The following is a 24,364-nucleotide window of genomic DNA, read 5'->3' on the forward strand; positions in this document are numbered from 1 at the left end:
GCAGAATTACTGAGGGCATTTTGGTCAGAGCTTCTAAAATGACAGCTAACACTGGGCTAATTATCTGTGAGATGACAACTGCTCCATCCAAACGTCTGAAAAACATCTCGGCAAGTCTCTTCAATTAACAAAGTCAAGTATGATTGATTTAACTTTCACTTGAGAGTTCTTCTCAGAAGAACTGGTTCAGGTGTACCCAACAAGGCATTTATTGAAACAGAACAGGTAAAGATTAAATGTTCTGCATTTAGACAGAGCCCTGCAACCAAGCATCTCAAACTCTTCATAAGACTCTTCATAAGACCTTAATTAATTAAGACTAAAGTTATCCTCTGTGGTAGAGAAATGCAACTTTGCCTACTTTATAGGTCAAGGTCTGAGGCAGAAATAGGCCAAATGAATTGGCCATGATCCCACTGAAAGCACGTGGCAAAACTGGAAATTCAAATTACTTCAATTCAAAGATGCCTCATGCTCTCCACACAAGAAAGCTGTCTCACCTTCATTCATTCTTTCCTCGTGAATATTTGCAATTTTTTAACATGATGACTGTCATTGCCAGTTGGAGGGAGCAATGCACTGTAACTGAAGCAGCTCTTAGAAGCTTCTTTAGAGGAAGAAAATACAAGCACAGTACTTCAGAGCAATGCAGACTAGGAGGTTTAGGGTTGTTAACCTGATACTTGTTCTGATTTTATCAGCACAGTCCAGATTTGGAAAGCTCAGATAAACTAAAAGTGGTAACTTTGATATTTTTGTGACTTTATGTCATCATCCATAACGCTACCAGATAGCAAAACATTATACATGATGACATAACACCTGGAGAAAGCACTATGCTTATCAAAAGGCTGTGGGTTCAGCCAATTCAGTTCAAGAGCTCATGAGCATTTCTGAGCTTTTAGCCAGGCTCTATCAGCTCTGGTTATTTCCTCTGTCCTTTTTCTGGCAAGCTGCTCCAAAATAAGAAGCAAATAACTTGGCTGCATTTTCTACCCCATGCAAAAGCTGTGTAAGGTATTAACAGTTTGATACAGACCAGGAAGGATACAGGTTGCTGTTGTCTGTTAAACTATGACCTTGTGAAGGTAACTGAAAAGAACTTTAAAAAACCCAATCAGACTGCCCTGCCTTCACAGACCTCTGCCTTTCGTGTAAAGGCAGCTATAAAACATGTGTCAGGGAAGCCACAACACTGCTAAAGAGAGACAGTGGAAGAAAAGTTGTCTCTTTCACTCAGAAACAACCCATCACATCTACTGTAGGCGCTCCTAGTCAGCGACTGTTTAGTCAGAAGTTTTAACCGACTCCTTAAATTCACCATCTCGGGGGCCTTGCTGCTTAATAAAGACTACGGGGTGTTGAGAAGCACAGTATATTATTTCATTAAGTGCTTTTCGGGAGAAGGGGATTTAGAAGCAAAACTGCTGGCTTTGTGTGGCAAGGTTATGACCTTTGACAACTTTGGAGCTTATCTCTTTCATCTTCCCACTCCCCCGAGACCCCGAACTTGCGGAGGGATGGAAGTGGGTAAGCCGGGGCCAGACAGAGTCTAGCATTGTTGTGGGGCTGCCTCCTCTCCCTTTCCCTCTCTCCCCTTCTCTCTCTCTCCCTCCCTCTCCCTCTCTCCCTTTTTTCCCCCTAAACAAAACAGATCTGAACTGAGCCAAGGAAACAAAAATGTATTGTTCCTCGCAGATGGAAGCGAGTGTCGCCTAGGTAACCAGATTAATCTCCTTTTTCTCTCCCTTCCTCTCTTGTAGTGCGGTAATCGGTGGGCTCTTTTCACAAAAAAGCCAGCCTCAAAGCTGGGGCTCTAACTAGGTTCCTAATTAGCTGCAATTTACAATGAAGACAACATGATGAGATAATAGAAATTTGCAAAATAATGACATACCTCAGCAAAATATTCCTCCTCCTAAGAACCATTTTTATACAAAAACAATAAAGAGGGCCCTTCTAAAGCAAAGCTGGAAAATGGTGGTGTATTATGTGACACAGAACATTATTGTTCGCCTCTTGTTCCCCCAATCAACAGCTTATTGTTTGGCATCTTAAATAAAAATGACTCAAATACAGGCCACATAATGATCTCCATTGCGCTAATACACTGTATATACAGAGTAGTCAAAAACGTACCCAAGCCAAGGCCAGTGGGGCTGATAAAGTACCGGGGCTCAGAAAGGTAATTTACAATACAATGCACTAACTATTATTACTGGTCTTAATCACACATATCTTTCTGATTTCTGTCAGGATGCGCTCTGACATCAAAAAAGGACACCCGAACAGGGGGCAGCTAGTTAATGAAATATGATGGATTGCATTTGTTTTCATGTGGTGGTTAGCTCAAACGAAGCAGCCTCCAGACTGTTAGCCAACAGTCGTCTCTTGTGCAACATCAAAGGCTCCCATTGACGGGGGGGAGAGGGAGGGTGCGGGAAGGGGGATCACAGGGAGACAGCACAGAGGGAGGAGCACTGAGCAACTCAAAGGACCATTAATCGTAATCTCTACCTTATGTCCAAAAGGGGAGAGGAGAGAAATATAACAGACCAGGGCCAACATGCCACTGATTTCAAGGAGGAGCGTCAGCACCTCCATGCGCGGTGGAGGAGTGGCACTGCCGCTGCTGAAATTGGGCATTTAGCAGCACAAGGATGACTTGTCATTGCAGACATGAGGAGCACATCCCTGCTGGAGTGGAGAGCAGAGGAAAGTTCAGGGCAGTTTTGATCTCAACAGAAATATTTCATAAATAGCAACAGATTGTTTAAAACTGTCAGGAATAACAGCAGCAGCAACAACAGTTATTCCTTATTTATTTGTGGACTCATCACTGTTGACTGCTGCAGCTGCAAATGTTCAACAACTACTGATCAGTGGTTCATCCCTTAAATAAGTGCAACTACAGCCACTTTGGGCAAGGCCAGGAAAGCATTATCATGAACCCTGACCTGGTCTTTTGGTTGCTGAGTATGGCAAGAAGCCTAACTTCCTTTGCAGAGTAATTGAAAGGAATCAGAAATGTTATGTTATACAGAGAGCAAGCCAACTGCTTAAAACTACTGACAGGGTACCTGGCTCTAGCTGTACAACAAGGTCCAGCAAGATAGCTTACATAGAGAGTTAACCAGCCAAAGAAGCATTATAATACTGCTGCCATCTGTTTATACAGCTTCTTTCATCTTTAAGGATCTCAAGGCACTTAAATGGCATTCTAAGTTTGCTGAAGAGAGCTACTGAATACATTAATGATGAACATTACGCTATACAAAAATAAGGAAAAAAAGCAGATTTTAGAAGTACTCCAAACATACCCATTCTAATGACCACTGCCATGAGATTTTTAAACAGGAGACAGAGCAGACTGGATTTTGGGTTTTAAGATGTTATTCAATACACTCACACAAGAAACACATGGGGGTGCCAATCCATCCTGAGACCCTTTGGAAGTATAATGTGATACCTTTAAATCAATGACAGTAAACCTTCAGACAATAATTAAAAATAAAAAGCATACATATTTAAGACACAGAATGGCACTGAAAATAGGTTTTAATTCTGGAACTGCGTCTGCTATAAACAAACATACCCCATCCTGCAGAGATTTCTAGGAAAAAGAGAACAAGGTGAACAAATGTGCAGGATTCAGTCTTTAAACAGAAATCCCCAACAGTGAGTGATTGGTGGTCGTATTCCGATGCGCTTACTCATACTTAATACTACTCTTTCCATGCAAAGTTTGATTTAATAGGAGTATTTGCAGAGTAAGGTGTTATCCAGTGTAAGAGCATCAAAACTGGTTCTGCAAAACAAAATTATGTTTAAGGTACTTGAACTGCCAGTAAGGCAGGCCTACTCCAACAAATGCTGGGCATCTTCTTATCCCAGCACGGGAGCTGGCAATCTATCAGAAGTATCCTGACAAACAGGATCAGGCAGCACCTAAGAAAAGAGCAGGGAAGTCAAGAAAATGGCTTTGAACCTGTGAACCCAATTCAGTGTAAATCCTGTGTTGACATGACTGATCATGGAAAGAAATGGAGTCACTGGTGCTTCTTTGCATCAACTGAAGGCCGGACCTGAAGATTTGTGTGTTAGTTTGTTTTTGTTTCCAGATACTATATACATTTCTGTGGAAGGCTGCATGCATTGCTCGTTCTTTTCAGTCCATATCTAAAGTCTAAAAGCATCTAAAAAGCAGACTCTGTTCACAATTTAGATTTCTAAACATAGAAATAAACATTTACCTGAAGCATTTTTCTCCTTCAGAGTTTTCTCCTTTGGACCCTATTTTCGCTTAATCTATCTAGAGGTTTTGTCTTTGCATTCTTAAATAATCCTGCATGGAACAGCCACCTCACACTGGGAATTCAGAAAAGCAGGAACAGCCTTGCTGCCCTGTATATCCTACACTAGAGTCAGAACTGCAGCTTGGTATCTGTACAGCCTGGTACGATTAACACCATTTTACACAGAAACATTAACGCTTCCAAGCAAGTGCTTTCCCTATCCATCCAGCTCCTTGGATAGATAAAATAACTCAGGAAAAGTTAGTTCCCACAATTACAGAGCTTTATCTGATATTGCAGACACACAGCACAAATTGAATTCAGTGGGATTTCTGTATATTCAGCAGGTTTGGAACCATAAATATTAACCTTTCTCCTTAACAATAATATCCAATGTACTGCACTGTAGGAGACCAAAATACTGGGCCTGATCCTGCAATATGAGTCCTGGGTTGTTCATTTTTGGTTGTTTTTTGTTTTTGTTTTTTCTTTCCAAGCTAATGGAACTATTTGGGCATATAAATGTTGAAAGATTGGGTGCTCAGTGCATTTTCCGTTCCAGCATCCTGCTTGGCCCGCTCTGAGTTATCCAGCACGAATCTAACTGAGATCATCTACACTGTTCCTCTGTAATAGCACCTGTGCCTTTGTGGCCCCTAACTGCTCTGATAATACAAACTTACAAACAGCTTTTGAAACATGACTCAAACATCCTTCAGCATGAGCAAAATCTGGTAAGTGACACAACTGGCTTGCCTTTATTTTATTATCATTATTACTAGTACCAGGCTTTGGAGAGCTTTATGTCTTTCAACACATTTCTTTGGCATCTCTGATAGCTTTCAATCTTCCTGCATTTTCTACCTTTGATGCACTAGCAAACAGCAAGAAAAACTACATAAACAAATATGTTCACACAGGATACAAGAAAATCCATGCAGCTAGCATAAGTTTAACGTTCTTCAAGTCTTTTCCCCCTTCCTCTATCCTTGCCCCTGCCCCCCAGGGGAGGTGGGAGGAATGGTTTAAATCAATAACCAAAGGCTTCAATTTTACAAACCCTTGAGCCATTAGAGCTCTGAGTCCTCGGTGCACCCTTCACAACCTCCCCCACCCCTGCGCGCACACTTACACACACGCACATAACACATATATAAAAGAAATACTCCCAGCCTGGCATTAACAATGTTCATTCAGTGCTCTTTACTTAAAGGAAGAAAACAATTAAGTGAAACCTTGAAGTAATCTCATTCTGCCTATTTAGCCTCTTCATCCCTCAATGTGTGGTTAGTAAGTGTTGCAATCAGGGGCTAAGGCCTGCTATCATTCGGCCTTAATTAAAAAAGACACAAGCAGTGGAGCTGTGAATTAGAAATGTAACAACGCACTACCCCTGATTAATTCGAGGCTCATGTTGGATTAATAACTCCAAACAAAGAACAAAAGGAAATTGTTATGCGAATTGCAGTCCTCCCAGGCCAGACAAAGGTCAAATCACAGGATTTCAATTTCATCCGGAGTCGCTTAATCAACTCCCTCGGAAGGAAGACCATATGCAGTCCTGAAAGCTACCCATTGTAGTCGTGTTGTCACTGGACCTGAGAGACAGCACAGAGATAATCCCAACTATTCTCAATCTTTTCTCCTTCTTGGCTGTTTCTTTTCTCATTTGCTTTTCTTTCTCAGTTTCTTTTTTCTTTTCCCTTAAAAAAAAAAATAAAATAAAATGACAAAACCCCTTCATTAGGGCTAATAATTAAGGAATAAGGACACTATTCTGCCAGAAAGCGGCTTTTGTGGCTGCTGCCCTGTGGAAGCACCCTGGCTTTCGCTGCCCATGCAGCTGCAAAGACAGCTCCTTATTTTAAGAGGGGGTCTTCTCTGACAACAGAAGCCACATACTGCTGTGCTTTGGCATCATGCAGTCACTTAAAAGAAACAGCACCGGTGGGGTGGGAGGTGGGTAGAATAGGATGCTTTGCACATATTCAGTGCACTGACTACATCATAATACAGAGGTCCTGTGGGTATGTTAGCTGAGGAAGAAGAATATTACTGCCCTGAAGACCTATCTCTGGCTGAAATTAAGCCACAGAGAATAGAATTGCATTTTTTTCTTGCTGTTCACCCCCAATGAAATGATGATGGAGTAAAGCAGCCCTCAGTTTTCATGATCTAAAATACATTGTTCCTCCAGCAAGCAGAATCGGATCATGTCTCCTGCTCCCACTGAACATGACTTCTCAAGTAACTCGCATGGCAGGGCATTTTACACAGTCCATCCTACATAAAGAAAAATAGGAAGTCCCATGTCTGCCTAGAAACCGGGCACCTCATGCCCGAAAACAAGTATAAAAGTCTACAGCAACTGAAAAGAAGCTAGGAAGAAGCTTCAGGGTGGGGACCTGCAACACAAAGTTCATTCTCGCCTTCACTGACTTCTTGAGAGGCTCTGTCCATCAGCCTGTTAAAGACAGTTTGCCACATACCTGGCTGCAGCTGCACCAGCCTGGATGGTGCAGGTAGTCCCTCTGTCAGCCAGATCCCTACTGTGATCCACAACATTTCAACAGGCATGTTGGAATTTTTCAGGGTTGTGTGGTTTTGGTTTTTGTTTGGTTGGTTGGGGTCTTTTTGGTGTTTTTTTGTGGTTGGTTGTTTAATAGGTATTCTGTAACAGCAGTACAGTTCAGGAACAAATTTACTTTCTTCAGGAATCAGTTCCAATAAAGTACCAACAGCCAGCAGCACTTCACGCCTTGATGTAGACCTTTTGCTTAACTCAAACAAATTTCTCCTGAATAATACGAAATGAGATACAGAGATTTAATTATCAGTCCCCTTTTAGTCTCAAATTCTGGCCCCAAACATATTCTGTATATGCATTAATTACTGTATTATTGCTGACAAATGCTCCATGGCTCTCTAACATAATTTTGCCAAAGGAGATACCTTAAAGCCTGATAAAACTACCAAAACCCTGGTACTGATACCTGGTACTGCATCAAAACATCAAGGCACCTATGAATAAAGGTTAGGAGTCACATATTAAAACACCTTGAGAAATGCAGATTCTGTAGAAACCTCTTACCTGTGTTAGGTGCTGGAATAAAACTGCAGGTCACTCGGTGAACTCAAAAGAAGATCCTGCGATCATCTCCACTCAATTCTGTCACAAACTACACTTGGTCCTCTTGCCAAGGGGCTGCTTACACACCTGCTGTCTCTGAATTAGCTGTTGAAGGGGAATAAGTGGTTTGTGAATTGCCCTGTTCTGAAGCCCTTTCCCACTCAGAAATATATGCCAGCTCTAAATACTAACCCAGTAAATGACTATTCAACTTCTCTGATGCTTTCCTTTTAAGTGTCTGTTCACTTTTGCTTTACATATTGATTTCTTAGCATGCAACCAAAAATTAAGATGAAGTACCTACTGTGCCATGGAAAAGGAGAGTCACATACTCAGAAACTCTTTTGCCTGTGTTACACCAAGTCATTAAACCCAAATTATATGGAATGCAAATTCTGTTATAAGTAAATCTTTCAAATATTCCACCAGCTCCAAAATATAAGCATAATTTTTGAAATCTGTTACTATTAGAAGCTCAGCAACAAATGTTTTTATGTGCATTACAGTTATTGTAGCTAATTTCACTCTTCAGTGCACAAGTAAGACCTAAGCTTTAAATCAACAGCTCCAAAACTTTATCCCACTTACTAGTGTGTAAAAGAAGGCAACCTATGTGCACATCCAGTAAGAAGAAATGAGAGGACAAGTTTCAAGTTTGTCCTTCCCTGTTATTCCTACTACAAGTGCTGTGGAACAGTTCTTCATCTCCTTGTCCCATGACCCTCTTGGATAAATCCTTCTTTATAATAAATTCTTAACCCAAAGTTATTATTATCCTGTGATATGAAACAATAATTCATGTATGTATATATAAACGAGGGTAGCCTTTGAATACAGTCAAAGACAGTCCTTGACTCCATTTTAAAAATCTTCACTGGCGAACAATCTTGAGCACCTTTTTGGAAAACGACGATCTGGTGCTGGCATTCATTCATGTTATTTCTTTAAGGCAAGTAAACAGCTTAGTTCCATAAAATCCAAATAGACTCCCCTCAGGCTGCACCAGCATACTGAAATACTGGTTTACATGAAGCTTCAACTTCTTGCATCAGCTGAACACGGAAGAATTTCAACTTTCATGTTTAAAGCTAGTTAAGGTTGTGTCCTTCAGTCTAACATAGGAAAGACTGGCCATATGTTTCCAATGTATTCTAATTACTACTGAACAAAAAAGAGATTTTCTCCGACAGTTAGCATGGGCCTAATTTCATAGCCCTGGTCCTCAAGCCCATGAGATGTTGTTATTCAGCATAGGACATGCGCCTCTTGCGGACTGGAGACTGGTGTGCAAATGAATGCAAGGCACTGATGTGTCAAGCAAAAATAGTTGCTGTTAGAATACATATACAACATATAATACAACATCCACTGCTACTGTAATACAAAAAAACCCACACCCAAGACAGCTCTATTCTGCTTTCTGCAGAAGAAGGCAGAGACAGATAGGTATTGGGGTACCTGCTCCACTCCCACCCCAAATGTCAGCACAGACCAGGTTACCAGCAGCTCCTGTACTTTACATCAGGTGAAAACCAGCTGCAAATCTGCTGAGGATGGTGGGGAGAAGAACTTATTCAAGCGGCTGCAGACCTAATCAGCCCCTAACACCAAGTCTGGCACATGCATGCTGTGTCTTGAAATCAAATTTTGACCATTTTATAGTTCCTGCTATAAAGAAAATCAGCTTCCAAGCAGCTAACTCTTGGCTGGGGACAGACATAGCCTAAAACCTTCCCCATACCACTTCCAGCACAACTGCCACTTCCTCCTCCGATGCAGCTATGCTGAGGCAGGTGGGAAGACAAGGCAAGCCCCAGCTAAGTTACATGTGGGATCTACCAGACTGCCCTATATTTCCATGCAATCACTCAAAATCAAAGGCGTCTAAGAGCCCATCACATTCTCCTTGCTTCTCTCAGCTACCGCTAAAGACTGAAGAGGCCTATGAAATTTTATAAATCCCAAAGAATCAACAGCAGGCAAGCATTTAAAGCTGTTCTGAACTCGACTTGCTCTCTTCAGGAACAATCTCCAAGCTGTGTACCTGTTTCTTTAAGTAAATAAACCAACACATTTCTCTGATTTTACTTGACATTATTCCAAATCCTCTCCCTTCACTTAGAAGCTGCTTCTTTCTCTTCCCTTCCACTCAAAGAAGCTGCCGGTGAGAGATATTCCTCCTCTGCAGGCCCTACCAAGTGCACAATAGCTTTCATGTATCTCTACCTCACTGACCCTTCATCTCTTTTCAAATCACAGATAAGAAACAACATTTTCTTATCCTGCTAAGAACTGGGAACACTTTCCACTTCTATTACAATATCACCCATCCCTATAGAGCAGTCTAATAGTCTGCATGAGAAACAAAGAAAGACATAAATATGGCAGTTTTCTGCCAGATTCCAAGCAACAACTAGGACTACAGGTGTTTTAGTAGCTAGTACTCCAAACTGTACTGTAAGCAAGCAGCTGTGTCGAAAGATTAAATATGATGGCATGTGCAGAGAAAACCAGTTATGTCAAGCCCATTTGCCTCTCTCTGAAAAACCCAACCCAACCAACCAAAGATAACGTAGGTTCTTCCATTCACCTTACCAAGATGCCACTTCAGTTAGAAAGAGAAAATCAGAACAGAGCAAATTAGGTTTTACTTCTGGATAATTTTTCCAAAGAACCCCAGCACCTTTGCTTAAGCTCAACTTAAAGAATTGCACACACCATTTGTGAGAGCTGCTGGGCAGCTGCTGCGCTCCCTCTTAGCGGTGGCTGCTCCTGAGTACTGGCTGGCATTAAGCAGGGCAGGATACACAAGAATTTTAATATACACAATTGGTCCCACTGATATCAATAGGAAATAGTATTGTAAAAAAAATGGTGCAGAACATTTACCTTTCTGCAATAAAATCAAACAACATATATACCCAGTCTAAGTACATAGAAGTTACATTCCAAGAAGCCCAAACAATTACTGCCAACATATCCACATGGATTACATGTACTTATTTTGCAGAAAAAATGGAGTAATGTCTTGTATATTTGGTAACATGACCATTGTCTGATTTGTAATTTTTTTTCCTTAATGGAAGAAACAAGCTGAGTGAGAAAATTTTTGGGGAAAAGTTTTTCCTACTTAGAAAAAAAACCAAAGTACAACAAAAAATAAGATTATCACAAAAATATCTCCATTTTGACAAAATTCCCATGACAGCTCCGACAGATAGAAGTCCCAGCAGCTAGAGAGGCTGGAATAAGGCAGAACCTGTTTCTACCATACTACCATTACTACTGTAGCTCCTGGACTGTTCTGGCTTCTTAGGAAATTCACATTTTCCTTGAAAGATACAGTTTTCATTTCTAGACATAAAAATGTTTTATTAAACAATTTTTTGGGGGGGCTTATTCTTTTTTTTTTTTTTTCATTTTAGGCAAGTTTTACTGGTAACTACAGAGACTGACAATTACTGTGACAAAACCAGACAGAAAGAAAAGGTTTTCTTTTAAGGTCATTAAAAGCAACATCCTTGTAAAAGAATCTATAATACTCTCACAAGGTGATTTTGAATCTTACCTAATTTGTTGTTACCATGATGAGAAATTACACAAAGGAGCAAGGCCAAGAGTCTACCAATGTTACTTAATAAGAAAGAGCAGGGAAAGAGGTTCCAGAAGTTCTTGACAGAACTGGATCCCATGGAGCCTTATTTCACCTTTGTTTTTTTTTTTTTTTTTTTTTTTTTTTGTGAAATCTCTCTCCTTTGCTTTGATGTCTTTGATTGAAAGTCATTGTGTAAGTGACTCTCATTTGCGCAGCTCAGAAACATGAGCGCAAACAAAACCCAAAACATACAATTTGGTATATTTGCTTGCTGACTAAACACTTTTTCTTCTATCTTTCTTTGCTTGGAGGGTAAATTGTTAGTTTCGAACCTGAATGACTGCTTCAGTAAGTTGGGTAGCAGGCTATTGGTACAGTGTGATAATTAAGGGATCTTAGTTCTTAAACAATGCTGATAAAACAGAAATCCCTCTCCCTTTTTTCTGGATTACCTTTAGAACTGAAATCAGAGAGCACTAAATGAATAATAATTTGCACCTTCTGTGAATGATAGAAGATTGAATCAAATTTTAACTAGACTCTATTTGTAAATCCCTCAGGATGACATAATTACTATTCAACACATACATTAATTAGCTGTACACATCTATTTCATAGTATTTAACAGGTTTAAACAGCTTTTATTGTCTGTTGAATGGATATTCTATTTTTATCAAAATTAAAATAATCCTGAATTTCCTAATCTGGAAGAAATTTGCTCACAGAAGTCAAGAAATTACCTAGAAATTACCGTCTCTATAGTTCAAATAGTTATCTTCTTTTTAGCATTTTTTATTTTGTTTCAAATTCATTGATGTTCAAAGAATTGATAATGCACTGATGTGAATTATTCCTGCTTCTGCTTCTTTCCTTTTGATGAAAAATGATCATAATTGCACTGAACGGTGGAAAAAAAAAATCTACTCAAACTTTAAGATCATCAAGTCCAACTGTTAACCCATCACTGGCAAGTCCACTACTAAACCATGTCCTTAAGTGCCACATCTGCACATCTTTTAAATACCTACAGGGATTTTACCCTTGGTGGGGGGGGGCTTATTTATGAGAAGATGTTTCATGCTTTACAAGCACCTCCTTTTAACCTAAGTTTCCACCTAGCCTTGCTCCGGTCTCAGCTGTAGAAATATTCCCAGCACGAGAAGGTCACTAGATCCCAAACCTTTCTGGAAACCTCACAGGTTAGAGACACGACCTGCAAGTCCACTGTAAGCATCTGAAACTTATTGGAAGTCAGCACAGGCTGGGAGCAACAGGCTGCTCTGCTTCCATCATGCAATCCTGCAAACAAAACCAGGCTGCAATCTCCTACACCAGCATCCTGAGCAGCCTGCAGGTGCCTCCTGGACAGCATGCCACAGGAACCTCATTTTGAGGTGACAAAAAGATGAATCTCATGTTGATGCACTGCATATCTATCTACAAGTCATTACCCTGGAAAAGAGAAAAGCTATTTGTACTCTCCCCAGTAAACTTGCTCTTCTTGATTTTCCTAACATTACAATGAAACTTTCCTGCCTGTCATGTTGGTCACTTGCTTTGTATTGGAAAAACTGCAATTCATGGGGAGAAAAGTGCTGCCATATGCAATTACTGCATAGCATTGGAATAATGCTGGAAACTTTCTAATTGTACACAATACTGTTGACACGCATATAATAAACCCCCCCAAACATATGGATTACTAATATACCATACTGGAAAGAGAAGTAGTTTGAGCTCAGCTGGCTACCCAGGAAAAACTACAGGAGACCAAAGAAGGACTTACAATTCTTTTCCACTTAAATGACATCATCTGTGAGGAAACATGCATTTTGACGGAGTATATTACAGAAGAACAGTGTGAGGGTAAAAAAAAGCATGACAGGAGATCCAGGCAGCAAAACCATGCAATTTTGAGCATCATAAAAAGGATGGTAATACCAGCTCACATGGATCGCATTCGGTCCTTAACTGAATCCTACTGTCTTATAATATTTATTCTACATTATTTATTATTTGCAGTGTACATTATTTGCATTGCAGTATCCCCAGCAAGGCCTCCAGGAAATCCCCATAGGAGTATTTTCCCGTTTGGTTGATTAGTTTTGCATCTGCATAAAAATATCTGTCTTGTTGCCTGAAACCTTGACTTCAGTGAGCAAATACACAAAGAGCAGGAAATAAAACTGATCATTCTGCTTTCCAAGTGAATAAAATGTTTAAATAATTAAATTATAATAATGACAAAGTTAATAATATGAAGAATGTCTTAAAATTACCTTCAGCATATCAATTTTCTCAAAGCACTTCTGCTAAGTTCTGTTGAAGCCCCAAGTAACTAACAAGCTGTTGAGTGTGTACAAGCACCTGAGCCCTCAATGGGCTCATTTCAAATTTTACTTTGTGGAATATATGACAGTAAAAATCAACTAAGATAATAGCTGTTGTGCAAGGCTGTGATTTCACCATGAAGGCAGTGGTACTTACATGTGAAATTCATTTTGTGGGTAACACTTAGAAAAAAGAATAAATGCATATGCATCTTCAGAAGAAAACTTGACAGAAGCATCGTTTGCAGTGTTGGCTTTTCTAAACGTGAATTACTGTAAGCAGAGATATTGTCTCTACATAATGCTTGTTGGCACAATCACAGTTCATTCTTGTGTAAATAATTTGGGAAAGCATTATACAATTTGCAAATGTGGCACTTAATTTTATTAAAGAAAACTGATGGTATAGCAGCTACAGCAAAATTGGGATGGTAAATAGGTTAATTTTCATCAAACTTTTCCTTGGGCCTTTCTGACAGTTAATAAAGATACTTTATGGAAGCCATACACTCAGTGACTGCCTAGTTATGCTGATCCAACCAATTTCAACAGGGTCAAAGGAGACTCTACAATCCTGCAGTAGGAAAGACAGATACAACTAAGTCAGTTAAGTGATTAGGCTTTATTATTTCCTTTGAGGGAATCTGAAAGAGGAATTCCTGGACTTTGATTAATTTGGACCTGGAATAACAAGATCATTGGATGGAGAAGTCAGTCAAACATGGAAGAAAGAATGGGATAGATTAATTCTTACAAGCCATTTGCTTTGGTGAGCTTGAGCTGACAGGCATTACCCTATTCTCAATAAATTAAAAAAGCTCCCAGTGGGTGTTGCCATGCAGTAGGAAAAAGCGGCATATTTGGGGTCTGGTAAGCTGAATGTATCTGGAAAAAAGTGTGGTCCTAAGTCTCAAAATATAGCAGATCTGTGCCCTGATTAGCTTACATTCATCCAAACCTCCTCCTGTGCCCTCTGCTTAGATTAGGTTATGCACACAACCTATTTTCTATTTATGCAACATCTGCTCTGCTTTGAGATTGTGAACAAGAACATTTCCAGGCTCCAAAGCAGGATGAGATTACAGACTGGTGAACTGAGCTAGATAAAACAAGGCTGGAGCCTCAAAGGTTTAGGTTCAACTCAGATTATTTAAGATTCAAAAAGTGTCTCCATTTTGCTTTAACGCAAGTGATTTTCTCATTTATACCTCCTTGCAGACTTGAGAAGGAAAGGAAACAGAGTCCTTAATTAGTAGAAGTTCATCTAGTGCTGTTCTCTCACATGTCCAGTGCCAAATCTTGTGGATAACATGTAGTGCCATAATTAAGCCTTCAGCCCTGATTATTCAGAGCTCAGAGAGTCATCTAGACCCTGTCATCCAGACATTGTGATGTTCTACCATTGGAATAAAGAGAATGGGAAGAAAGGGGATTTTCAAGCACAGATGATACTGGTATGAAAAAAGTCCACCTTATGGGAACATTTCAGGGACTAAGAAGGGAAAGAAGCTGCAGTACTGCTGAAGCAGGGGGAGGCAGCAGGGACACCCTGAACAGGATCCCCCTGCAGATGACTAGCTCAAAAGAAGAGGAAGGGGGACTCTTTTTTCCTAAGGAGCAACTAGTGATGTTTGTGGTAACATCTACAGTAAAGTTAACAATGGTTCCTGTAAAAATCATACATGTGGGCAGCAAGACCACAATTTGGTCTGCAGCAGCTACAGAAACTATACATGGAAGATCTATTTAATTTTTTTAATAGCAACAGGCAGAAGGTTAAACATCTGACCAAGATGACCATCTCGGGGCTGTTGGACAGGACAACAGAGCTCTTCCTACCTTCCTGCTGGACTTGGCATCACTGATCTAACTCACATTCACTGGCGAAGCACATGAGAACTAAGGAGATGCTGCTGCTATTGAACTGATAGTTCAATAGCCCCACTGATACTCTGGGAGCCCACAGGCTCACAGCCCCTGCCTCCCCCACTCCCAAGCTCAAATTCACAAGCCATCCAGAAATAGCGGTTTACCAGTTTGATTATCCTAAAACATTCAGCTGCGTTCAGTGGAATAATAGTTCACTGATAGCCTTAAAAATAAATAAATAAATTACTCCCTCTTTACTTGGCCATGATTGAGGGTTTTTCCCCCCCCTTGGAGGAGGCTGCAAGACAAGGAATGCCATTCAGCTAATAGGGACTAGCTGCATCATAAAGCAGCCAGGATTTCTCCCTCTCCCCATTTTTCACCTCCCCAACACAATAGACCTGAAAACAAAAGACAGATTATTAGGTTTAAGTATGTAGCCCATTCTCCACATACCCCTTCCCCCCTCCTCCCACCCCTTCTTCGGCACATCTGGTAACCATGTGTGGCAAGTGCTAATGAAGACTTTCCTGAGTGAGCTACAATTAGTTCCGACTGCTGTTCGCCTCTCTCGGCTGTACCGAGGACAAAAACCCAACCCAACACAAAACAAAATCTTCCCTTCACTGTTCCCGAAAACTCCCACTGCCCCTGGGATTCCCCCTCCTCATCATGCTGCTGAAGTTAAAACAAAAAAAAAGTGTAAGCAAATACTTTAAGGCTCTCTTCCGCCTCACTTTTTTTTCCTTTTTTTTTAAATCAGCATTTTATTCATTTTGATTGAACACGACAGGCAGGCAACAGTGTTTCTATGATCCTGTCTACAATAGAGAATTGTTAAACAGATGTCCATCTCTCCCCCCCCCCCCCCCCCAGCCTGGCAATATTATACACATAGCAGTTTTATCTGCTTGAGCAGATCAAATTTGTGTGTGTGTGTGTGTGTGTGTGTGTGTGTGTGTGTGAGCGTGTGTGTTGCCATTTGGAGTGATTAGAATAAGCTGCACAGAGTCAAGATGTATTGTGCACAATTAAGCCCATCTCCAGACCTCACATTTTTGTTTACTCTTGGTCTCTTCTCCTCTCCCCAATCAAGCTACTAATAGAGCTGTTTCAAGTTTCAACAAGGACCACATTAACTGCTCATCTCCACATAAAACAGAATGCCAAACCTCAGCCTCTCCCCAAGATCTGAGTGTCAGCCTCCCGTCTTCCATATTTCTCGCTGAAACTGCCATGGACCTCACCTTTGAAATTCCTAATGATTCCCCCTAGTACACACTCTGGGAGCAATGTGAAATTTCACAGTGTGAGACTCTCCTTATTCTTTGTCATTTCTCTCAGCTGTGTCACCCAGCGTGATTGCTACTGACCAACCCCTACTTGAAAGTATGTTCCCACTAAATAAACAATCCAGATAATTGCTGTAGATGTGATGATATCTGCATACATCATACTTCAATTATACCTTATTCACGCAAAAAAATGGCTATGACCCTCCTACGCCTTTTGAAGAGTGCTGTATATTGAAATGCAAAAAACTAAGTTCTAAAAGCAGAACAAAAGCAAAACTGATTCTTTTAAAGGAGTTATTCTCTTAAAATACACATGTATCTACTTGCCAAATGATTTCTCAGAGAAGATGATAGGCTGGAGTAACTCAGGGAGGGAGGAACAAAAGGGGTTTTAATCATGGTTCGGATTAAAGAGTTGTATAACAATCGCTCTCCTTCCAGGCATATATACTGTACAGGCTCACTGTAAATGATCAGCATTTAAAGAAACAAAGTGCACCATGAAGCATTTAACATAAAGACAGCTGCGTATACGTTAACACTTTGTTAATCAAAATACACTGGGTATCTTTCTCACTCGTGATACCAGAAAACTTAAGTCACACAGGACCAACAACCAAAGCTGGGCAGGACTGTAGCTTCCCTCATACCCCAATTTTAAGTACATAAAACCCACCCAAAAAAAAGGCAAAAAAAAAAAGATAATATATATAAAGCACAAAAATCTTTCTAATCTGAGGGCCTCTTTTTGGACAAAATATATTGCTTGATCTCCGCATAGTCTTCCTTTCCAAGCAGGGAGTAAAGCAAAGCTGTTACACTCCTAGCAATATTTTTCAATAAAACATAAATTTTGCACTTTGAAAAAAAGGCTAATTTTACTGGTAATGAATACCAGTAATAACTTAATGAGTCACTGCAGTACACACTTTAAGGAGGAGCTGGTGCTAATGCGTGAATAATTATTGACACAATTAAGTGCCCAACACTAGGCCTGTTAAACTGCTTCTGGCACGTGAGGGCTCCTTAATGGCTCCGCTGTATCGTACAATGACCCTAAAAGGTTTTAAAGCACAGAGAGCTCCCCTCTGCTACTGCAAGGGATCCATGGATCTCAAATCCGTTCCCCACCAGACAATACTGAATTGCTCAGGATTTACATCCCATGTGGGGTTTCGCCCTGTTGCCCATCTGAATAATTAGCTATTTGCCGATTCAGTAAACAGTAAGCTCACCCTTTGACCTGCTTTGGTATAGACTGTCTGGTCCCTAACGCTGCTGGGGGCTTCCGCCTGCCTAATGCTCGCTTTGTGAGCAGGGTTGCTGCTGGAAACTCACTGGTCCCTTCCCACTGGTGGCTCCAAAGCACAGGACCCCAGCATCATGATGGCCATCAAATCCTCAACAACTCAGCTCACCTACAAAAAATTGTTTGAAATCGAAAAAGAGTATTCTGCACCAAAAAGGCACTGAATGAAACATCTCCAAGATGCTCTTAGCCCTGTTCCACACACTCAGCTTCTCTCTCTTATTTTACAATGTGTGCAAATGTACAGATGTTCCAACTAAACCAAATTTCAAGCCCTGCCACGCATACCATACTTATCTCCAGCAAGTCCTGCAGAATCGCTGGAGATATTTGCAGGTTTCCAGCAGGGATATATGAGAGGCAACATTATCATCAGGAAAGCTGTAAAAAAGTCACCTCTGACAAATAACTCTAAATCATGTTTCACAAGGAGGGCGCTCGCATCCTCTGAATGGACAGGGCTGTCTCTTTAAGTCAAAATGTCCTGCCAAGATGCCTCATCAGTTAGTTGGAGCAACATATGCACTCACACAAAAATTGACCTTTTATTTCTGTCATCCTGAACTCTTTCTGACCTTCCCCAAGCTATTCCGGCATGGGTGTAGGTCCATTAGACAGATAGGCAGACAGACAAGCAAGCAGACAGATCACACTATTTAATGTTAAAATCTGCATGGCCTGAGTACTGCATCTACAGTGTTATCAGTGATGGAGTCCCAAACCTGGGGTTATTGAGAGTGTGTTTAAGCAGTTATTAAGAGTGTGTAATGCTGTGGTCACATGCTGACTGCAAGGCAGCTATCATGTCTGAGACACGTGAAAGGAGAAAAGAGAGGAGCACAGCATTGCCCTCCTGGTCCTGCCAACATAGGGCACCATTAATGGAGAGTCAGAAGCAAGAACAATTACAAGGAAATGAACAATTAAGTGAGTTATAATCAGATTCTGCAAGCGGCTACCCTCTGAGAGACTGTGGCAAACAGCCCGCTAGTCACAACAGCATGCAAGTCTCCTCCACTCCAGAGCTGCTCCAATGGATGGTGATGGTTTGCCGTGCCACAAGCAGGAAGGACAGACAGGCTGGACAGACAATATCCACAATCAGCGGTCAGAGGATCCTCCTTCCTCCTGCCATGGTTCTCCTGTCTGGCCTGCATAAGCACTTGATCACTCTGTGTTCTCTCATCTGCAAAATCCAAATAAATATGCTACCATCTTTGTAGGATGCCATAAGCACATATTCACTTTAAAACCACTTGTTGTACTGTTCATAACAAACAAGAACAGGAAAACCTGACTGACCTGAAAAAATACATATCCTGCATTAGAAACTACCCAACACACAGTCTAATACTTCCCATACAAGAGAAGGTTTGGGAGATATTCCTTCAAAAAATAAGTGGCTTCATTCATTTCCATTTATCAAATAACTGGAGATATAAATCCCAGTCCTTGTTCCTGATAGACACCACAGGTCAACATCCAGCCGGAGCATAGCTACCAGTTGACCATGTCCCACATGATGATACATTTCCACTTGCACAGTTCCACCAGACCTCCCACAACCCAAGGCTCTATCTGAAACACCAGAAGTGTAAGAACTTCTGAAACTGTAAAGAAATCAATATTTACTGGGGGCCACAGGAAGATAAAGTGGACTTTGTAACAGCTTAACACCCATTCTGAGAGGAGCATCCCCCTCACTGCTCCTTCAAGCAGTGCATGAGGCAGACACTGGATACCTCCTGTTACTACACCTGAGGAAGCAATAAGGAAAGAGACCTCTGTTCCCCTTCACTTAGGAGACAGGCATCTATAGGTCTGGGTTTTACATACACCAAATTTCTTTCAAGGATTTAGTGTCCAGTTTTGCTCATAAAAGCAGGGAGTCATAGAAGCACAGAATGATTTGGGTTGGAACTGACCTTAAAGATCATGTAGTTCCAATGCCTCTGCCACAGGCAAGGACACTTTCCACTAGACCAGGTTGCTCAAAGCCCCATCCAGCCTGGCCTTGAACACTTCCAAGGAGTGGCAATACAAACCCAACAAACCCAAAATGCTGCACAAGCTATTTGACGAAAAAAATCGGTTTGTTTTTTTTTTTTTGTTTGTTTTGATCAAAGACAAAAAGTTACTGAGTGGCAAAGCAGTAGTGGTCTTTGTCACTTGGAAATCAGTGCGCTGCCCGTGAGAGTTTTACTTGTAGCTATATCATGCCAACTTAATGGTACCAGACTCTTCATAAACGGCTCTCATCCTCTTGCCCTAACCAGAAGACAGCTGCTCTAACAAAAGCGGTCTGCAAAGCCAGCTTGGGAGAGTTTGTGTGGCTGCATTAGGATTTCACCACTGCTCCACTGAGCTGCCGTGTGGAGAGTGCTGCTGAGACCCAGCCCTAGGTAGCTTCCAGGCTGCCCTTTCTCTTCTGTAACAAATTAAATGTGCAAGAAAATATTGCCACATCCCATGAGTATATTGACACAATTGGGACTTCAACCCCAATTTTGCTTTGCGTTTTACAAATGGCTTTATTTATCTTAAGATAAAGCACGTGTACTTTACCAATATGCTTAGGACCTGATACAAGGGCGAGCTGTGTTGGGGAAGCGGAGTCAGTGAATCTACTGGGCACTGGGTCGCCTGAGGACGGGGCCCCTCCTGAGGTGCTGACCTATGGCTTTGCTGCAACAGGAGCTGCAGAACCCTGAGACACTTGCAGAATTAGTCCCCCTAAAAAAAGAAAGAGACGATGAATTTTTTATGACTCGCAGCGCTAAACGTATGGTTTGGAGTCAGCTGGTGTGAAAACTGCAGGGAAAATGAATCAAACTTTAGATTGTTGGTCATAGGCTTTTATAACGTGGAACAGAAAAAAACAGACATTGTATTTGCATTCTATTTCTAGGCCTTTTAAGCTGTAACAGCATGAGTGGTATTTGCATCAGGAGTTACCATATATCATCGCAAAGCAACATATGCATAGATGGAAAAAAGATGACGGCAGCAGCAGGTTCAGTGAAATCTCAGGATCTCTCTGTGATAGGGACCTGCTAAAGGTTTGGTTTTATTTAGCGTAGCTTAAAATGTCATTGGCATATGTGTTTCTCAATTAACACCAATTTAATACACTCCAGAAGTGTTCTATTCTGAGAGCAGGCTTTAGAGTTTACAAAGGATCTAACCTGACATTTCAGTACAGGATATCCAGCCCCATTTACAATCAGGAAAGCACATTATGAAGGCTGGATTTTTTTTTTCTCTGACATTGTGTAACATTGCCTGTAATGATAAATACAAAAGTCAGAAAATCCTAGCAAACGGTGTTATAGTATGGAAATTATGAGTCCATCCAACCTCTGTGAGTCACTCATATCCCCCATATGAAATGGTGCCTCACAGGAATTGCAGATACTCAGCAAGTGGATGGTTGGTTTTCCTACTCAGTGCCTCACCGATGCCACAACATTTTGCTTTACAGCTTCCCAAGTGATAAACTGCAACTCACCAATAGAACAGGTTATAAATACATTTAAAAAAAAAAAAAACAAACAAACAACAAACCCCAAACACAAAAAGAAGTAACAAATAATCCTAAAAACCCTGGGCTTTCTGTCAAAAATTTGAAGAGAGAAAGACTTACTGGTGATGGCTTCCTAAATGACATATACAGATGTCCAACAGGATCCCAGAAACCAACTTCTGAGAAGCTAAAGGATTATTTATTAACCAAAAGGATGAATAAAGAATAGGGAAGTATCATTTCATATGAACTTTACACAGACTATATGAGTGTCTACAATCTATTTAAAAAAGGCACCTGGCATTATTAATATTGATTTTGGAATATACAATTCATTAGATGTAACAGGCCAAATTCAGCCTTGATGAAAACAGTAACTTCAGAGAAGCTGTACGGGACAGAAATATCTCTGTGAAGTGTTTATTCTGAAATCAATAACAACAGAGCGTACATTCCAAAAACATTGGGGGGGGGGGGATTGTGTGGTGGGGGGACGGAAGGTTAAAGTCAAGCATTTCAAAGTTAGGAAATACCAGTATTCAAATTGCTCATTAATTCTATCCTGTTGTGTCCATTCTCTGTACTGAAGATGGAAAACTAGACCAGGTTCTTGCAGTTCAGAAGTGTATCACAGGGCATTCACACAAGAGGGCAGAAGTGTGATTGGAGGGACAACCTGAATTTGGCTTTAATTGTCCATGTTTGGCTTTGCAATTTGCTTTAAACACTGGTTTTGCATGAACTTTCCTCCTTTTCTAAAGGTGGGGAGAGGGGAAAAGAAAACTAAATACATTACATACAACCACTGAAGCTTTCCAAATCACACCTCCCTGGGAAGGTTTAGCCTCTTCCCCTCAGCACAGAAGTCAACTGTTTGAGCTTCTGGGTATGAGCTGGAGTCTGCAGAAAATAAGGTATTGTCTGGTCTGCAGCCAGGAGACCTCACCACTTTTTCCCATTTCCCAGCTACACTGCTGAGGAAACTCCAGCCAATGCCAGCCTTGGGAGAGAGAGGAAGGGAAAAGCACACGTCCAGGGAGGAGGCTGGGAGAGCACATAACTGCAATCCTGCTACAGCTGCTCTGGAAGGTCCAAGGGTGCCTAATTCAGTATGCGTTTCATGAGTGGAGGTGATTTGGTACCAGCTGAGCTCAGCTCCCTGAGACACCCCGGTCTCGCCCATGTTGTGATACTGTGACACACTTCCTAGACAATGAAAGTGAAATGGTGAGTTTCATAGCCTTGTATCACCACCAGGTTTGAACAGAGCCCCATGGCATGACAAAATTGTACTTCTGAAACCTGGCATTTTTTTCACTAATAAATTTTGAAAATGCCTAAGGCAGAGCAAACATTATGGCTTTATGGTCCAACAGGATATTTCAGAATTCACTGAGGCAGTCTAAATGCAGGGGAGTGCTACTGTCTCTTGCAATAAATAATTTGGAAGAATCTTTCTTTGTAACAACATTCTCACCTACACACTGCCTAGAGCATGTGTGTTTGTATATACCCATATATATAAACACATTCTTGAATACACACAGTTGGAAAGACTTCATCCTGAGCATGACTTGCCAGGAAACCTGGAAAATTCTGATATTTAACAAGTTAATATATTAACAGATGGGCACATTCAAAATGAGAATTTAATCCTGAATTTGATCAGGAATGTGTGTTGAACTCTGCTATAAGGAACACTGAAATTCAAGGTCATTATCCAAGGTCTTCTTTTTTTTTTTTCACTCAGAGGAAATCTTGCGCTTCAGATTCTTCAGTTCCTGGTTCCACTGCAAGCCTAGAGTTTCTCACATTGTTTTGGGTACTTTGAAAACTGAACTCAAAAGACAAAACTCACTCATCAGGCACTCAAGAGGGTATTCATACCACCTAACTTCAGGCATCTAACCATTTATAGAGTCAACAGAGGTTCCTAACATGACAACACTGAAGCCCCCTTTGGGTAAGCCTGCCTGTTTCTATTGAGTGCACAGGCAGCTTTGGCTCCTAATTTAGGTACATAACTTAGATGAGGCTACATGGTGTGATAATTTTGTCCTCAAGCCCTTCTACAGCACACATATATACATGCTAGTCAGCCACAAGCTAACTCAATCCCAAATGAGTGGGGTCTGAGTTAAATTCAGGTTTTAGCTAAAAATTGGCCTTAGTGCAGATCTTGATGTCCACAAGCTCTAAGAATTAAAGGTCCCATTGTAGATGCAAATTTCTCTGACCTACCTACAGCTTCAGCTGGTAACTTGGATTAGTCTCTTCCTAAAAGAAGCTATAAACCCGTTGTCCAATGGTTCTTTAGTTGGTTCATTCTAATGACACAATAATGTTAACATCCTCATTTTTTAGTGTTAGCATTCATTTTGAGTGTTAACCTTCAGTTATCATTACTGAACCTTTTTTATGTTATACTTCATACATGGCAAAGAACTTTCCAGAAGTACAAATACCATGCCTGGCATTTGCATATCACTCCCCATTAAAGCATTACCTCCCTTCCTTTCCCCTGCCCCCCCAGCTCACAACATGCAGCAGTGGGAAATGAGCAGGCAATTAAGTTAAAGCTGCAAAGAAAATCCTACCAGCTCAATGCAGTTATCACACTGAACCAGGCAAAGGGATTGCCTCAGTGCAAGTTCTCCATCTGCACTAGATGTACAGCTTCTGAAAGGGTTAAGAGAGTAGGAGAGCTTTCAGAAATACCCAGAAACAAGGATACCTGCAGGGCGTGCTCAGTTTGTTTTGAAGATGTGTTGTTCTAACACAGTGGTTCACTGGTTGAATATATTGCTATTTGATATCCTGCTAGACAACTCTGTGGCTACAGTTTTGTGTCAGATCAGTTAAGCTTTCTGTCAGGATGTTCACTTCAGCGATGATCAAACCCTGGGCTTGTCTGCACAGGCAAGCCCACACGACAGGCTGTGGTGGGACTCCACTGTGCACAAGCCCTTCTGCATTCTCCCTTCTTGGGCTGCTCAGGTGAGGGGCAGCTCCATGAGC

The 24,364-nt window shown here is 41.0% G+C and overlaps 1 protein-coding gene across 8 annotated transcripts in view; it reads right to left on the bottom strand.

Moving 5' to 3' along the window:
• The window catches only part of SOX5 (SRY-box transcription factor 5), a 645,963-nt gene that overhangs the window by 331,856 nt on the left and 289,743 nt on the right, over window positions 1-24,364 (bottom strand). For 5 of the 8 annotated variants that reach the window (XM_061444585.1, XM_061444584.1, XM_061444586.1 and 2 more), the window contains exon 4: window positions 7,387-7,530. The exons of 1 other annotated variant lie outside the window; for it this stretch is intronic. The gene's annotated coding sequence lies outside the window, so the exon portion shown is untranslated. Of the gene's footprint in view, window positions 1-7,386; window positions 7,531-20,388; window positions 20,557-22,146; window positions 22,164-23,943; window positions 23,962-24,364 lie in introns of those variants that run through there. 2 more of the 8 variants (XM_061444591.1, XM_061444592.1) reach the window with 2 other exon arrangements.

The sequence above is a fragment of the Pezoporus flaviventris genome, unplaced genomic scaffold (genome assembly GCF_033815535.1).
Source record: "Pezoporus flaviventris isolate CSIRO_AGI_PZ_B2104156 unplaced genomic scaffold, CSIRO_AGI_Pfla_v1 ptg000002l, whole genome shotgun sequence".
NCBI classification, from domain to species: Eukaryota; Metazoa; Chordata; class Aves; order Psittaciformes; family Psittacidae; genus Pezoporus; species Pezoporus flaviventris.